Raw genomic sequence first — 19,319 nt, 5'->3', positions numbered from 1 at the left:
AAGGAAATGAGGGGAAAAGGGAATAAGAAATCCAGAAAAAAATAGCAAAATGGCACAGGTATATCCTTCCTCATCAATAATTACATGTATGTGGGTTGAACTCCAAAAGCAATAAACAGAGATTTGCAAAATAGATTTTTTAAAAACCCATAATCCAACTATATGTTCTCTACAAGAGACTCACTTTGGATCCAAAGACACAATGAAATTGAAAGGATGGAAAAAGATGTTACATATAAATAGTAACCAAAAGGGAGTTGGACTGGCTATACTAATATTAGACAAAATACTACGATAGGGGACAAAGAAGATTTTATATTGTGACAAATGGATCAATTCATCAATTAGATCCAAAGAAATTAATGAAGACCTAAAGAAATGGAAAGATATCCTATGTTCATGGTTTGGAAGACTTAATAGCAAAGCTACCCAAAGTAATCTACAAATTCAATGTCCTTACTATAAAAATTCCATTCATTTTTTTTTTTGCAGAAATGGAAAAGCCAACCCTCAAACTCATATGGAATTGCATGGGGCTCCAAATAGCCGAAACAATTTTGAAAAAAATAACAAAGAGGACTCAAACTTCCTGATTTCAAAACTAGCTGAAAAACTACAGTAATTCTAACAGTGTGCTACTGGCATAAATACCAAAGGAATAGAATTGAGAGTCCAGAAATAAACCTATATATCTAAAGTCAACTGATTTTTGATAATGATGCCAAGACCATCTGTCTTAGTCTGCTAGGGTTGCCATAACAAAATATTACAGACTGAGTGGCTTAAAAAACAGAAATTTGTTTCTCATAGTTCTGGAGGATGGATGTCCAAGATCAAGGTTCCATCAGGATTGGCCATTATCCTTGGCTTGGAGATAGCTGCCTTCTTGCTGTGCCCTCACATAGCCTTTTCTTTGTAGATACCAGACATATTGGATTAGGGCTTCACACTTATGACCTCATTTAACCTCACCTCTCTTTGAAGTCCTATCTCCAAATACAATCACGGGGGGTGGGGGGTTAGGGCTTAAACCCATGGGTTGTGGGGGAATACAATTCACTCTGTAACACTATCCAAAGTAGAAAGATTATTCTTTTCAACAAATGCTGTGGGCAGAATTGAATAACAATATATGAAATTGAAATTAGACCCTTACTTCACCTCACATACAAAAATTAACTCAAAACAGACAAAAAATTAAATGCAAAAGCTAAAATTATAAAGTCATTACAAGGAAATATAGGAATAAATTTCATGACCTTGGATTTGCTGATGTATTCTTGGATAAGATACCAAATGTATGACCAACAAAATAAATAGATAAGTCAGACTTCATCAAAATTAAAAACTTACCTTATCAAGAAAGTGAAAGACAACCTACAGAATGGAAGAGAATATTTGCAAACTATATATCTGATAAGAATCTAGTATCCAAAATATATAAAGAATTCTTACAACAAAAAGTCAAATAACCTAATTTTAAAAATGGCTGAAAGTCTTGAATAGACATTTCTCCAGAGAAGATATACAAATGGACAAGCACATGAAAAGATGCTCAACATTTTTAGTCATTACAGAAATGCAAATCAAACAACTCTGAGGTGTGACTTCACACCCACTAGGATGGCTGTAATCAATAAGACAGAAAATAACAAGTGTTGGCCTCTATGAAGAGAAATTGGAATCCTTGTGCATTGCTAGTTAGAACGTAAAATGGTTCAGCCATTATGGAAAACAGTTCTTCAAAAACATTAAAAAAAAAAAAAGTAAAACACAGAACCACCATATACCCAACAATTCCACTCCTAGATATGTATATACCCAAGAGAATTGAAAGCAAATACTCAAACAAATGCATGTATTTACATGTCCATAGCAGTACTCACAATAACCAAATGTGGAAACAGCCCAAATATATATCAAGGGATAAATGGATTAACATATGTACATACAATGGAATATTATTCAGCCGTAAAAAGAAATGAAGTACTGACACATGCTACAATACAGATGAACCTCAAAAGCATTATGCTAAATGAAAGAAGCCAGACACAAAAGGTCACATATTGTATGATTCTGTTTACATGAAAAATTCAGAATAGGTATATCCATAGAGACAGACAGAAGATTGGTGTTTGCCAGGGGCTGGCGAAAGAGAGGAATGCTAAGCAACTGCTGAATGGCTACAGAGTTTCCTTTGGGGGTGATTAAAATGTTTTGGAACTAAATGGAGATGGTGGTTGCACAATTTTGTGAATATATTAAATATCACTTAATATCGTTCAGTTTAACATGATTAATTTTATGTCATGTAAATCTCACCTCTATAAAAATGAAAAATCTTTGGATTCTCAGACCAGCCCCCCACTTAGGTTACTACATTAGCACAATCATAACATTTGGTGTACAGAGATATAACTTGTGCAACCAGGTAAAGTACCAAATTTTACTATTTTCCAATTTGCAGAGCAAATGATACATAAATTGAACATTTATGGTAAACTCAGCAATTTCTGGATTTTTCTCAGTATTATTTAAGAAGGAAATGCCAGATTTTCATCTTTGCCATCTGTTTTCCTCTGGGCTACATATACTGTGGTTGGTGGAGTATTTTATATTGTCACATTAGGGTTTGTGTTTGGTCCATAGCCACTTTCTGCTTTCTATGGCCTCTGCTGAGATGCCTCTAACTTTGTCATCAATCCCATCTTGTTGACTGCTCTCTGATGCCAGATCTATGCAAGATATGTCATCCTCCTTATCTAAACGCTGAGTCCCTTCAAATCCACTGAGACTTCCTCAAACTGTCTCCTCTCAGGGACACTAGGAATCTCTGGGTATTCAAAATCTGTCTCATTCTCAGAGAGCCAACTATACTGCAAGAAATTTGGCAATGCAAGCAACTTGGGACAGGGAGGAGATATGGGGATATATGTATATGTATAGCTGATTCACTTTGTTATATAGCAGAAACTAACACACCATTGTAAAGCAATTATACTCCAATAAAGATGTTAAAAAAAAAACCAACAGAATTGCTTTATAATCACACCTTTCCTGTGGCCATTTTTACTGTGAGGTTGCACTCCTGGAGTTCCAAATGGGAAGTGGTCAATAAATCATGTCTGATCTTATTTCATCATAAATCGGCTCTACCTAGCAGCATCCCTTTCTGCAGAATGTATTTCAATGACTTTCTTTCACTCCTCTCCCAGTTCTCCCTTCTCTCCCACTGAGCTGCATTCCAGGGGTAGAAAAGACCAACTCTTTCATAGCTATGGGTCCTTTCAAAAGTATTGTTCAGCACTTTGGGTCTCACCTCTCGGTGTTCAAAGCAGAGCTTCTGGAAGTCAATAAACATTTTCTTTCCTCAAGCAGCTCAACTCTTACACTCAAAAAACTTTGGATATCAAGAATATTGTTAGAGTTCTAAAATTCTTTGGAAATGGAGTTAACTTTTTTGTTTTTTGCTAAAATGCTACATTTGTTGAATTTTAATTTCTGGTTAAGGTGGGCTAAATTATTTAGATCAACTCTTGCACTAAAAATAACTTAAAACATCGGATAAAATTTATGAGACATCACTTTAAATACACCAAGGAGCAGGTAAGAGCATGGAAAAATCCCAGGCCAAGGTTGTACTATAAAGTGAGAACCCAGGAAGCTTAGCAGAGAGCAAAGCAATTGGTCTCACGTCACAGCCCCCTCAACTCTGAGACGCTTTGTGCTTCCCTCATTTTGGAAGTTAGATTCTCGGGCTTGAGTAGGGATGAGGGAAAGAAGGAAGGAGGAGGGGAATAGAGAAGGCAAGACTCAGGGTCTGCCCAAGGAGGGGGGTCTGTGATCAAAAAGGGCTACATCCTTAGTACTAGAGAAAACCAGAACTAACTTATCCCCAGAGGATACAGGAAAGTTATCTTGGCACTGAGCAGAGAGAAGAGAGAAAAAAAAAAATCAATTAACATATGCCGTAAATAGCCCTAATGTAGATTTACTAAGGCAAAAAAGCATTACAAGAGATAGAGAATTCAAAAAGCTGAATGACTCATTTCATCAGGAATATAAAACAACAGCATAAGCTCAACACACACACACACACACACACACACAGGCAAAATATACAAAATTACAATGAGAAATGGAGAAATGGATAAACCCCATAGGTGTGGAAGATTTTAGCATACTCCTACTTTGGTAACAATCACAGAAAAAAATCAATCAGGATATAAAAGATTTGAACACTATTAACAAACACAGCCTGATAGTTATGTGTGTGTATATGAATGTGTGTAAATCACTTCACCCAACAACAGCACAATACACATTATTTTCATTAACACATAGAATATTTACAAATATTCACCGAAAAGTTGATGTACTTAATTGTTATAGTAATAAAAAGGCAGCAAGTGACAACCATAACACACAGAATGTTTTGTATCGGTCTCAGCCTGTCCATAGTGATGTTATCGGCTAGAAATGCCTGGGGCACTCATCAGGGCCCATACTACTTGTGGGAGCCCCACATACACTTCGCCAACCAGGGCCAGTGTCCTGGCTGGACTGGCCCTTGTGGTTCTTATTATGATTGCAAGACGCACCTCAGCAACAGCCATAAGGGAAATTTGAAAAAAACAAAGCTTATTTACTCACAGGTCCTGGAGAGTACACAGCATGCCTGGGCCACACAGTGAAGCTGCGGGTAGAGAGACAGAGTGAGCATGCACAAGCAAGTGAGCACGCACAGTCCTGGGTTCTGCCTTTACTGGGATCTACTGTGGGGTGCTCAGGGTTTCACAGGTTCACTCTTTATTGGTAAATTTAAAACCTAAGAGTGGGAATTAAAGCGCAGGAAGTGAAAAACAAGCAGTCAAGCTGGTCAATAATACAAGGTCAACCAGAGCTTTCTAAAAAGGGGAACTTTGGGACTTCCCTGGTGGCACAGGGGTTAAGAATCCTCCTGCCAATACAGGGGACATGGGTTCGGGCCCTGGTCTGGGAAGACCCCACATGCCGCGGAGCAACTAAGCCCGTGCGCCACAACTACTGAGCCTGCGCTCTAGAGCCCACGCGCCACAGCTACTGCGCCTGCGTGCCTAGAGCCCGTGCTCCGCAACGAGAAGCCACTGCAATGAGAAGCCCGCGCACTGCAAGGGAGAGTAGCCCCCGCTTGATGCAACTAGAGAAAGCCCGCGCAGCAACGAAGACCCAACACAGCCAAAAATAAATAAATAAATTTATAAAAAATAAATAAAAAGGGGAACTGGGGCAGCCTGGCTCTTCACCTAGTTGTGTAGCTGGCAATGTGTTTATTCGAGACGGATGTCTTTAAAGTGGATGCCTCAACAATCGAAAGCTTAATGTCAGGCACATATATCACAATCAAGAAAGCTCATTGTCAGGTGCTTACACTACACAGAATAAGCTTTACACTGTTGGTTGTGATTGGTAGGGAAATGGGACGGTTATACAAGTATTCACTTTTCAATTTTCTATTAAACTATGCATTTGTGTTTTATGGATTTTTCTATAATTGCATTACATTTCACAATAAAGTTGATTTAAAAATAAGGACAATTAATACTTTCACTTTCTTCCCAAGTGATACAAGGAGTTTAATGTACTTTAATTTATCCCTTCCCAACTTATTATTATTGCCATGCATTTAATTCTATATATAAATCCACTAGACATTATTAATATTTTAGCACAGTCAGTGTGCATCTGCCTATGTACTTAACTATTTTTTGCTCTTACTCCCTTCTTTCACCTTGGACCTTCCATCTGGAATCTTTTTTCTTTTTGTTCTGGAGAGGTGTACATGTAGTCTTAATGTTCTGGCACTTTGTAGTTCTTGACCAGATGTTTACATTTTGATCATTTATTACAGTGTGCATGTATGTTTTCTGTTTTCTATATGCAATATAGTAATATAGTAATAAAATCAGAGAAGGTAAAAAATAATAACCTTAGATTTTATTTCAAATATTTTTTGGATATGCTAGTTTAACTCTCATCCCATTGTTGGCTGAATATAACATACATATTTTTCTGTTGTCTCCCTCCCCAGTATGTATTTTGTAACAATGAAATATTTCTTTACTAAATTATGATGCTTTCCTTAGACACCACAATATCCAAAGAGACAGAATTGATTGAGTCAGTGTGATATATTTTTGAGGGTCATGGATTTGGAACCTGAAGTTTTAGGTTCAGATCTGAGCATTACCATTTTCGTACCTGTCTCAATTTACAAAAATTCTTTAACCTATCTGAATTTCAAATAGCTCATCTTTAAAATGGAGTAAATAGTACCATTTGTGCCCATTCCATTTGTGTGTTGAGAAGTACTAATGAAACAAAATATGTGAATCTGCTTTATAAAATGGTTAAGTAACATGACTTTAAACTAGTATTATTTATGTGTATATGGAGAAGAAAAAAAATGAAAATTAAATGTTTTGTGTAAAGTGGAGATGAGGACATATTTAGGTATGTGGAAAAAAGCATTGTGGTATAATGGACACAGTAGGATTTTTTGAGTCAGATATAATAAATTGTAATAATTTGTGTTCCTGCTCTACTGCCTGCTAGCTCTAGAATGTCTTGCAAATTAACTTTTCTTTTTTTAAATTTAATTTATTTATTTTTGGCTGTGTTGGGTCTTCATTGCTGCATGCAGGCTTTCTCTAGTTGTGGCAAGCGGGGGCTACTCTTCGTTGCGGTGCATGGGTTTCTTATTGAGGTGGCTTCTCTTGTTGTGGAGCACAGGCTCTAGGCACGTGGGCTTCAGTAGTTGTGGCGCACAGGCTCAGTAGCTGTGGCTCACGGGCTCTAGAGCTCATGCTCAGTAGTTGTGGCACACGGGCTTAGTTGCTCCGCGGCATGTGGGATCTTCCCGGACCAGGGATCAAACCCGTGTCCCCTGCATTGGCAGGGGGATTCTTAACCACTGCACCACCAGGGAAGCCTGCAAATTAACTTTTCTGAGTCTCAATTTCCTCATCTGTAAAAAGGAGTAATAATGCTTCAGCGATACCTCATTTACTGTGAAGATCCAATAGGATACTATGTCTATAGCATCTGAGGTGTAGTAATTGCACCCTCAATGTTAGTCTCTGCAATGAAAATACAGTTTAAAAAAAAAAAGAATAGAATGAAATTATGGTGTTGATAGAAAATGGTCTATTCAGATAGGATTCTGCCCTGGAAGTGAGAATGAACTGATAAGACTAAATTTCAAAATTATACAACTGTAGACTCCAGGAGTCCTTGGGCATTTTAAAAACTGTCCTTTGGGTATACTTGTGGCCTTTTTTGAAATGTGACTAATCAGCTTGGTCCAAGGTTTCTTTCCTCTGGTGTTCTCTGGCTCCTCCTGACTAGACAGGAGACATTCTTGGCCAGGGAGTCAGCCTCTTCTACAGAGGAAGCAGTTGGTTGGACAACATCTTCCCAGTTTCACCACGGATTGGGCCAGAATCCTTTCTTCACTCCCAGACACAATACTCTACTGTGGCAATACAAGAAGATGCCAATGGCCTGTAATGACTAAAGAGATGATAAAGGAACATCATGGCCCTAAATTCATATGCTAACTCTGAGTAAATGCAAACCACTATCTTTCAGTTTCCCCACTTCAATGAAATGTTGAACTTTTATACACGGTTCAATCATAGAGAATGTAATATTAATATGATAATACTATAACATTGCTTATCAGACTTGAATGGGCACATGAATCCTCTGACAATCTTGTAAAACTGCAGATTTTGATTTGGCAGCTCTGGGGTGCTGTGGTCTTGAATGTTTGTGTCCCTCCAAAATTCATATGTTGAAAACGAATCCCCAAGGTGATGGTATTAGGAGTTGGGGTCTTTTGAGGAAGTGGGCTGAAATGGTGGTGTGAACAAATAACAAATATTACATCAGAAAATTTTTACCTTGAGGCCACTCTGTTCTCAGGAGGGCTGTGTGCTGGCTCAGGCTGGGGTGGGTCAAATGTCAGGAGCCTGGGAAAAGGAAAGATGCTTCACCTAAGTTTAATTAGCAAGCATTTGATTCCTATTGATCAGTTGGAAGAAGCTGTTCAGCTAACCATTTACGAGATAAAAAGTAGGAATTTGGAAGGCCTGTGTCTGACTTTGTCTTAGGTAAATAAAGGAAGCACCTGTGAGTCTTATCTAAGTCATATGGGGAAGGATGTTTCTTTGTAGTAAACCATTTTCTGAACACTTAGCCTGAACATTTCTGAACATTTAGCCTTCATTTGCTGAAATGCGACACTGAAGTCATAGTCTTGCTGTTAATATTTGTTAGGCTGTGTTTGCTCTTTAATTATAGTTTATTCATGTCCCAGTTAAACCCTGGCTGGTTTCTGATAGTGAGGATAAAAGGAAATAGCAAATTCACCAATTGAGATTCTCTTTACCTTTCTGTTCCCAAGGCTAACCAACTACTAAACTGACAGCCTCAGTCTTGATGCCATTACCTAGGATGATCCTTACACTCAAAGGGAAAAGCAACACCAGATCCATGATTCAAACTGCAGAATTTTATGTTTACTTTTATTCACTATGGGATGTGGTCGAGGTACAATATAACTAAAACTGGTGTTTGGTTCTCATTCTTTGACAGGCAAGTGCCCAGGGAATCTTGTAGAAGATCTTGTTCAGAGATGTAGACAGACCAGCAGATATTGGGACTCGGAGAACTCTCAGCAGGTGCCGGACACCAGCCATAATCTTGGGTTTCTGGTCAGGACACCAGTACTTAGTAAGGGAAATAGCGAGAGTATATACGGCCCCAAGTTCTAAGGGGGGGCCTCAATATTTGTAGGCAATTATTATGGGAAGGTTGGAACAAGGATTAAGACAAAAGCCCAGGTGGGAGCAGGACAGTTAACTCAATTCTGAGCCCTGGTGTGTTAAACTTTGTTTTCCCCTAAGAGAAAGCAAAATGAATCTACTTTCATTATTCTTTCAGCCTTGGAGCAGTTGTCAAAAGGTGGAAGAGAGAAGTAATGAAAGTACTAATCTTACTAGCCAGAATCAACATTGGCTTTGTACTTATCGTTCATTGTAGAAGAAATAATCTCTGTATTTGTTTAGAGATGAATGTGTTAAGAGTCACAAATTTATTTTCACAAAGAGTTTCAAAAGGAAAAAAATTTAGATTAAAAAGCTTTCTGATGGACAAGTAAATCGATTCCACAATATAGTGGATGCATTACAACATTTAGCAAGGATGGGCATAGACATTGAACTAAACATCAGAGGGCTAGTGTGTACTTTAAATGTTGGTGAGTAAATTCAATTTCCTATAATAAACACTCTAACAGATAAGATTTTCTATAAAAAAGCATGTACAACAAGCCCTGAGTAATTATAGTCTTGAGGTTAAGGATTACATTGCACTGAAGATAAAAATAAAACTCTGAGAATGCAAACAGAGTGTTACTAGAGAATTTCTTCCATTTGTAACAAACTTGCCCCCAAATCAATTTTACAATGGCAGGATAAAGAACATGTATAGATTTAGTTAAATCAGTACATGGCTAATGCTGTTTATACCTTGCTCTTTTATGGTAATTGATCCGTAAATATTTTTCAACCTTCTCTATTATCTTTTCAATAAGGATTAGTGAAGAGCCCTGTATCCTGGATACTCAAAAGCACTTGTGTCAAAAACAGTTATCCCTCCTAAAGGTTTCTCATTAAGTATTGTTAAAATATCTAGTTTATGGTTTTATTTTAGCCAAAGTGAATCACAATGTTTGGTGCTTAAATATGTCTAATTCCACATTATATTCTAGGTATACAGAGTATTATCTTATTTCATCTTCCCTAAACCTTATGAGATAGGTATTCTTCATTCCCTTTTATAGGTAAGGACACTGAGGATTAGAGAGGAGTTGCTTGGCTAGCACGTGCCAGAGCAGGGATTGGAACCCAGACACCCTGCCTCCGAAGTCCTTCCTCTGAGATGTAGCGGAGAGTGGCCCAAGACAGCATGAAGCCCAATGGAGACAGAAACCCAGCTTGCAAAAGTGCACTCATTGTACAGTGCTCCCCACAGATTATGGTCTCAGTAGATACTTGTTGAATAACATAGCAATGCCACCTATGTGCATTCGACCAAATTCAGCTCTAGCAGACTTCTGGATTATCTGCTGAATGTCTGATTTTATAGATGAAATTGTTCCCAGTGCTTTTGTGAGTTGACTTACGAACTGTAGGGAACTGATGGCACCACATCTTTGAGTAGTTTGCTTCTTTTTTTGCAGGGCTATATCTAGGCTGCTTTTCCACAGCAAAATTCCCAAGGGAAAAACATACCACATATGACTTGCTTGGATTACATGAATCCTTGGCGATTGAGACGATTTATAAGCATTCTTTAATGATACTGCTCTTTCCAGGTTAGTAATGAGGTTCCTTTACTTTAGAATCACTATGTTGCTGACAAACTTCACTATATCATTTCTGTACATTATACCCCATTTTAATTGAATTTTAATATAATATCAGAGTAATGTTTGTGTCAAGATGTAATAATATTCCATTTAAGAATGTAACTCATTTATTTAAGGAGAAAGATGACAATTTGGGGATGACATTTGAATTATACTCTAATTTATGTCTTTAGAAGTTAATAGCTTAAAGTCTATGCAGAAAATGAGTTCTATCCATTGGAAGAACAGGAGTACTAAGTGATTTTTGAGGGCCCTTCTGAACTTCCATTTTATGATTATATTTTAAAAAGAAACTTATATAGGGGTCCTGACAATAGACCTGGGGAAGAAATATGAGGCTGGGAGTCAGGAAACTGATATTCTAATCACAAGATTTTTACAATAACTGAGGAATCTGGAGGAAGTTATAGCATTATTTAAGTTCACTTTCCTATATTCAATATTAGGAGACTGAAGTAAAGCATTTCTAAGATGACATTCAGCTATAAAATTATAGAACTTTAAAACATTTGGATCGCATTTCATTCACATGGTTTTAGATCACTTTACTCCTGAGTTAATGATTTTCAATTTCCATGTCAATAGTGTAAAGGAAATACAGCAATAAATAACACTTTTTTCCCTCAATTTTATGTACCTACATGCCTGTTCTGTGAATAGAATTACAGTCTATATTTACAAAGACATAAAAAGTAGGTGACCAATAGTATATAAAATGCGTTTATACAAAAAATTAACTCATAATGAATGCAACCTGGGAGGCATGTAAAATATTTAGACATAAATACCAATAGTCTGGGTGAAAGAAAACATCTGATATAGATATGAAGAATACCCTCCCTTGCTCCTAAAAGAAAATACACATATAGTTGTGGGTTTCCATCAATATTATTGGAAGTGTAACAAAAGATTTGAATAAGTGTCTCAAATAATACCTAGCACAAACCATTTGATATTATGACAGAGATAAAGCAGTTTCAGATTTCTGAGAAATCTCACAGAGTACATACATCTATGAATGCCAATTTTCAGAATGTTTCCCCAGTATCTTGCCATCATGACCCACTGGCATTTCCAGGATCTCCTTCGTTCACCTGGAGGGCAATCCAGGCTACCCTGGCATTGACAGCACCATGTGAACACCGTTATGAGATGGTCAACAGCACTTTCTTGTCTTGAGACTAAGTATAGCATTCTTTGAATGTGGTCTCAACATGAACTTTTGTATGTCTCACTTAACCCCATCAGGGACTAAGATTAGACTCTGGCTATAGCTATACATTATTAAGAATAAGGTTTCAGAAAAATAATCAACTAATTTGTTTTGCTGATGCTGACTGGATTAACCACAGTTCTCCCTACTCCCTTCTGTATGGAAAACCCTGCCTCCCATCTTGTTTGGCAAATTCCTATTTACTGTTCCATGCAAGATCAAATGTTACCTCTTACAGGAAGTTTCCCAAATTCCCTCAGGATCAATTGTCTTCTTTCCTATCATCTCATAGCATGTTGCACACAGCTCCCTCAGAGCACTAGCATGCTGCACTATAGTTAGTCTTTTATTTATGTAGCTTCTCACTGCTCAGAATTTGATCAAGGAATGGTCCATCCAAACATACTTCTGGAGAGTGCCAAGGTATGAGGGCATGATAAAATACTACTGTAAAAAACAGAATTGGCTTGCTTACTTAATTCAGGCTTGCCCAAAACTACTTGCACAAATGCTGGGATATAAACAGTATACTGCAGTCCAGAGTGGAAATTACAAATGAAAAGATGAAAGAAAGAAGTGAAAAAAGTAAGGAGGGAGGTGGGAAAATGGTAGGGAGAGAGAAAAGGAAGAAAGGAAGGAAGGAAGGAAAAAAGAAGGAAGGGAGGGAGAGAGGGAAGAGAAACCTTTGTCAGTTTGTAATTCTTATATTTAGTGTCATTCACATGTGACTTCATGGTATAGCTTCATGACATTTTACCATCCCTGATATTAGTCAGCTACTAGTTGAGTGCACTCAATAGCTGCAGCCACTGAAATTCTGAAATCAAGTAATGCAAAATTAAAATTCTTTTTTTGGGGGGGGAATGAATGATTTATTTTCTTACCTTATTCAAAGTATTTTAATGTGTTTTTAAGGTGTCTAGTTCAGAAAACTGAAAAATAGAAATAAAAACGGAGAATCAGATATCAGAAAACCTATGTAAAACTTAGAAATATATTGCCAAATGGAAAATCAGGAAAAAAAAAGTTTTAAGCATACTTTGTTCAAGACTTTGCAACTACCTCCATGTAAGATGATTTTATCCTTGGTGAAAATAACTAATGCCATCCAGTTGTGTCAGGAATAAGAGAGAATTCCAAATAAATAAAAATGTATGCATGCAGTATTAAATCTCTCATTTTAAAAACTTTAAATAAATATGAGAATAAAAGCTTGCAGCCAAAAATTTGGCTTGACCCATTTCTAATGAAATGATGTTAATATTTGAAGTCTACAGGGTGCTCATTTTTCTCAATCCTGCTCTGCTCTTGCTAGAGTGGGACATACTTTATTTCTTTTTGACCTCAGGACCCAAAAAAGGTAAATGTTTGATAACTGAGTGAATGAATTGTCATTGTCTTAACTTTTCTCATTTCAAAGACAAGGCCAAGACTCATTACTTCATTGCCAATATTACTGTCATCATCATCAGCTTCAAATTAATTAGATCCAGTCTTCTGCAGATAAATGATTGTGGTTGCTGACACAGTGAAATTTGCAGAGCATTGTGAAAGCCCTTTCCATCAAAAATAACTCCTTGGTTCTACATTAGCCAATTTAAAAGGTGATATTTCCTTTAAAATTGCTTTGTATGGGTCTGGAAATGCTTTCAGTCCTAGAAGGCTAGTGACCTGTTCTTTTTGATGAGCACGCCTCTGCAGAGAAGTTCCATATTCCATAGATTCAATGGAGCATGGAATTGGTATGGCATAAATGCCATTATTATAACAGATCAGAAAAACTAAAAAGAAAAGTATGATTTTTGAATCATACATTCAGGTTAAGTAAAACACTTTATGAAGCTACAAGCATTGATTTGTATAAGAGAAGTAGAGATATTTCAAAGTAATCCTATCATCAATCCTCCCCCCTAAAGTTAGTCCTTTCTGTGTCATTGTCACATGGATCATTTTGCCATTCTACTTATTAGCCTAAGCGGAGTCTTCTCCCACTTCACTTGCAATGACTTCTGGGTTAACTTTCACATTTTCTGGCTTCATGTTATATCCCAAACACATTGAGATAAGGGTCATGCAGCATTTTTATCAGTGTTTCCTGTATGATATATGTATTTTTCTGGAAGGGCTGATCATGAGGATTTGGGAAGGCAATCTGATAACTCCTCTGATTAATGATGTCACCCCAGGTTTCATTCATTTCTTATTATATGACATCCTTCTTTGATGAGAATTTTGACCTGTACAATGAATTACTCTGCCTTCCTTTCCTGAGGTGGGCTGCTCCCTTTCTGCAAACAAACTCCCAGATGTTGGCTTTGTTGCCAGCTATTGCTGATGTTAATACCATAATCACTGGAGATATCTGCGAGATTTAAGTTCAACAATGGGCAACAGTGCCACTATCCAGTGGAAAGAAAGTGGTACCTATTAGAGAACAAAGCAGATTGTTCTCACCCAGAAGGCAAACACTGATGTTAACCTCTGCCAGTAGGGTATGCACGTTGTGCATTATCAGTTTGTGAAAAGGTAGTAACCTATTTCATCACATCAGATTTCAGTATTGGAGTCTGGTTTAAGATTACAGCTTGTTGGCTTCGTGGCAGCAACTCGGCACACAGATGGGGCCAAGAGGAGTCTCACAAAGTTAAAATGTCTAAACAAATTACTTGGACCTCTCAGGTGGCTGGGTGTGATGTCAGGAATCTTAACAATGAAGGGCATTCCAAACAAAGCGTTCACAATTTTGTATCTTAACTAAGAGCTGAAGTGGAAGTAGAAGCACTAGTACAGGGACCGAGGAGTCAGGGGACCACTTCTTTCCCATTGCAGCTTCTGATGGACATCATTACTGATGTTCTGCCATCATTGAAGTGACAATGGCACGGTTATGGGGCCTGGGCTACATTTTAGTTGCATCACTCCTGTAACAATGAAGAGGTCATTTCCACCTCTTAGCACCTCAAATTCATGCTCTGTAAAATATGACCTACAAGCCCTGCATTTTTATTGATAACACGAGTATTGTGAAGAGTAAATGGAGTAATTATGCAAACACATTTTAGAAGCACTAAAATGGTATTAAAATATAGTTTATTATTAGCCATTCACACATTCCTCACCCATGCAGTATTTATTGAGCATCCATCATGCACCTCTGGACCTTTCCTTTTGTCTCTCAGGTCGCTGACAATCCCTCCTCCCTCCCTGGCCCTACCCATACCCACCACCTATGTCCTGATTATCTCTGACTCATCCTTCAAGACTCTGGTTAAATAGTACATTTGCCTTTCCTATCCACTCATGCCCCTCTCCAGACAGTTGATTATTCCCTCTTTAGTGCTAATGCTCTACCAAGTGTGCACCTAGGATTTTATGCTTTATTATAATTGGTTTTGGTCCCGCTTGTATTTGTAAGGTCTTTGCTCTCAAAGACTGTAACATGTTCATGTTTGTATTTTGTATTAACCTTTCCTTAATGATATGGTTTTTTTTAAAAAAATCTAAATACTAGTGACTCATTTTCTAGAAGGGAAATATATAAAGGAGAACTGAGAAGTATTCATATGCCTCAGAGAAAGCAGATTTTTACTATATGTACAAGCAATATGCCCCTTTTAAGGGATACATAGGAGAATTCTTTCATTTGGATAAAACAATAAATATTGTTGTGAACACTTGCTTAGAGCCCTCACTGAGTTTCATGTCTTTGCATTGTTCTGTTCTTCCTGTGCTTTGCTGGTCTTTCTTTACATGAAGAGGGAATACTGATCAATTCAGTTTGAACAGGGATAGAGTTTATAAGCAAAGGGGAGCACAGCTCAAATACCTTAAGAGCTTCTCACTTGTAAAAAAGGAAAAGGAATACAACTTTTATCTCTAATTTATGGCAATTTTGCACTTATCTTTCAATTCTGTCTTCCATATCAATTATAGATTATATGCTGTAAGAATTCATATAAAACTCCTGGAAATTTTATAGACAAATTCTTGTTTGTGCCTAACTTAATTTGGGGGGATCAATTTGTGGTCAGTTCAGTTAATTGGAACAATTGCTCTGTGATCATAATTGAGAGACAAGTGTATCATATTAACTCCTTATGGTAGAAGTGTCCATTTTGAGCAAGTATTTGAATATGTAAAGAAAGTATATTTAGTGTAAGCTTTTTCATACTAGTAAGATTGAAATAGCATAGGTACATTTAGTCAATCCCATGAAGCAATTTGAAACTTTAGCTAGTTTTTTCTATTGGGTTAATGTATCTTTAGGACTTGATATAATTGGTTACGCATTAGAAAACTTTCTAATTGACTGTTTCTAGGTTAGACAAACTTTTAGTATGGTACAAGTACATTTATCTTTGTCAATAACTCAAACACCAAAATACATATTTCTTCTGGGTAACTCTAGTATTAAAAAAAATCTAAAATTCTAACTTATGCATATATTTTGTTCTTTCTCCTCTTTTTTTCCTCCAAATCCTTACACTTAGGCAAAAGCCTACTTTTTCTCATTTCACACTGTTCTTCCCAGAGAATTTCCATTTAGGAAACACTATTTCATTATTGAATATGACAATTTTAATATGCAGTTGTTTCTTTTTTCTGCATGGTCTCATCTTCTTAGATTCTATCATTATTCCAAATACAAGCATTACTTTGTTCCTGCTAAAATCCATGTTTGCAGTAAATGAAAATCTTTTATACGGCAAGTTTCAAATCATAAGAGTGTCTTTGTAGTTCACTTCTCAAATGAATTAATTGGCAATGAGGAGCCCATATGTCTAATTACCTGATAAGACTAATTGGGCTAATTATCATTTCTATTTCCTGGGGGCAGAAAATTAGAGTCAGCTCCTAGATGCATAGTTTTTGTTGAATCACTTGCATTTTCAGAAGTCTATGCATTGCCAATTTTTGCTAGCCAACCTCCTCCAAATTGTGGTATTGGTTTAATTCTTTAATGTTATTTTTAAGCAGCTTTATTAAAGTATAGCTGACATACCACAGACTGCATATATTTAAACTGTACAATTTGCTAAGTTTTGACATCGATGTGTGAAAACATCACCACAATCAACATAAAGAACACAGCCATCACCCCTAAAAGTTTCCTCACTCCCTTTTGCAATCCCTCCCTCATTCCTCTCCTTACCCCATTCCTATTGCCAAGTAACCACTGCCCTTTCTATCAGTGTATATTAGCTTGTAATTCCTACCATATTATAATAAATGGAGTCATACAGTGGGCAATTTTTTTTGTCTGGTTTCCTTCACTCATCGTTATTATTTTGAGATTCATCCATGATGTGACATGTACCAATAATCCATTCATTTTATTGTCAAGTAGTATTCCATTGTACAGATATATGACAATTTGTTTATTCTTTTAACTATTGATGGAGGTGATGGATATATTCTTTATCTTTATTGTGGCGATGGTTTCATGGGTGTCTGAATATAGCCAAACTCATCTAATTATATACATTAAGTATGTCCAGTTTTTTAAAGTGTCAATTATAGGTCAATAAAGCTGTTAAAAAACAGAGGAGGAGACTGGGTGTGGGATATATGAGAACTATCTTTTAAAAATAAATCTAAAACTATTACTGAAAAATATCTATTCATTTTATTGATGAATAGTATTCCATTGTATACATACATGACAATTTGGTTATTCCTCCACCTATTGATGGACCCTGCAATTGTTTCAATTTGGGGGCTATTATCAATAAAGCTGCTATAAACACTCATGTACAAGTGTTTATATGGATTTATACTTTTATTCCTTTCGGATAAATAACTGGGAGTGGAACAGATATGATAGCTGTTTAACTTTTAACTGCCAAACTGTTTTCCAAAGTGATTGTGTCATTCTTTTACACCTCCGCCAGTATACTTTAGAGTTGAAGTTCTTGCATATACTAACATTTGGTATTATCAATTTTTAAATAAATATTTTAGCTATTATGATAGATGGGTAATGTTACATTGTTGTGGCTTTATTTTGCATTTCTAGAATGACTATGAAGATATACATCTTTCCTGTGCTTGTTTGCCCTCTGTATATCTTCTTTAGTCAGGTGTCTATGCAAATCTGTGCCCATTTTTTATTGGATTTGTTAATTTATTAACAATTACTTTTAAGACTTATTTATATATTGTGACACAAGCCCTTTGTCAGATGTGCAATTTGCAGATAATTTCTCCCAGTCTGTAGCTTGCATTTTCATCTCTTAATGAAATATTTCACAGAGCACAAATTTTTCATTTTGATGAAATTCAATTTGTCAATTCGTTCTTTTGTGAATCATACCTCTGGTGCAATGTCTAAGAAATCTTTGCCTAACCCAAGATCACAATGGTTTTCATGTAGAAGTTTTGTAGTTTTCGGTTTTACATTCAGGCCTATGATGCATTTTGGGTTGTTTTTGTGTATGTATAGCACAAAGTATGGATCAAATTCCATTTTTTTGGCACATGGATATCCATTTGTGCCAACACCCTATATTGAATAGATTTTTTTTCCTCCACTACATTAGCTTTGTACCTCTATGATAAACCATTTTTCGAAATATATCTGAGCATAGTTCTGGAATCTCCATTCACTTCCATTGATCTGTCAAATTTTATGCCAATCCCACTCTATGTTGATTACTGTACTATATGTCAGTCTTGAATTCAGCTAGTGTGGTCAGAGAGTATACTTTCTGTTACCCGAATATTTGTGAATATATCAAGATTTGTTTTACGGCCCAGAATGTGGTCTACCAGGGTAAATACCCATTATACACTTGAAAAGAATGTGTAGTCTGCTGTTGTTGAGTGGGGTGTTCTATAAATGACAGTGAAGTCAAATTTGTTGACAGTGCTGTATTTTCTATATCTTTACTGATTTTCTGTCAAACTTGCTCTTTCAATTATTGAAAAGGCAGAAGTGAAATCTCTATCATTTTTGGATTATGTAATTCTCCTTATAGTTGTATCAGTTCTTGCATCATGTATTTTGAAGTTCTGTTACTAGATGTATGAACATATAAGACTGTTATGTCACCTTGATAAATTGACCGCTTGATTATTGTGAAAGCACCATCTCTATCCCTGGTAACAGTCTTTGCTCTGATATTCTCTCTGGTATTTTTTTTTAATATATAAATTTATTTATTTATTTATTTTTGGCTGCATTGGGTCTTTGTTGCTGCGTGCGGGCTTTCTCTAGTTGCAGTGTGTGGGGGCTACTCTTTGTTGCGGTACGCAGGCTTCTTATTGTGGTGGCTTCTCTTGTTGCGGAGCACGGGCTCTAGGGCATGCAGGCTTCAGTAGTTGTGGCGCAAGGGCTTAGTCGCTCCGCGGCATGTGGGATCTTCCCAGACCAGGGCTCGAACCCGTGTCCCCTGCATTGGCAGGCAGGTTCTTAACCACTGTGCCACCAGGGAAGCCCTCTCTCTGTTATTGATATCACCACTCCTATTTCCTTTTGACTAGTGCTACCATCATATAACTTTTTTCATCTTTTACTTTTAATCCATTTGTATCTTTAGAATTAAGTACATTTCTGGTAGGCAGCATGTACTTGCATCTTACCTTTTTATCCAAACTGACAACTTTTGTTTTTTAACTTAGGTATTTAGACCA

General features: G+C 36.7%; 1 long non-coding RNA gene and 1 pseudogene across 2 annotated transcripts in view; both read right to left on the bottom strand.

Moving 5' to 3' along the window:
* LOC309652666 overlaps window positions 1–19,319 on the bottom strand; it is an 857,026-nt gene that overhangs the window by 424,496 nt on the left and 413,211 nt on the right. The gene's annotated exons all lie outside the window — the stretch shown is intronic.
* The window catches only part of LOC309652561 (melanoma-associated antigen B16 pseudogene), a 392,313-nt pseudogene that overhangs the window by 173,345 nt on the left and 199,649 nt on the right, over window positions 1–19,319 (bottom strand). Inside the window, exons 4-5 of the transcript XR_014268752.1 lie at window positions 7,944–8,012; window positions 4,654–4,696 (exon numbers count right to left, since the gene is read on the bottom strand). The product of XR_014268752.1 is annotated as a melanoma-associated antigen B16 pseudogene (transcript). The remainder of the gene's footprint in view (window positions 1–4,653; window positions 4,697–7,943; window positions 8,013–19,319) is intronic.

Source organism: Balaenoptera physalus (assembly GCF_965194825.1).
Source record: "Balaenoptera physalus genome assembly, chromosome: X".
Lineage (NCBI taxonomy): Eukaryota > Metazoa > Chordata > Mammalia > Artiodactyla > Balaenopteridae > Balaenoptera > Balaenoptera physalus.
Note: the sequence above shows the minus strand (reverse complement) of the source record. Positions and strands in the feature narration are given on the sequence as shown.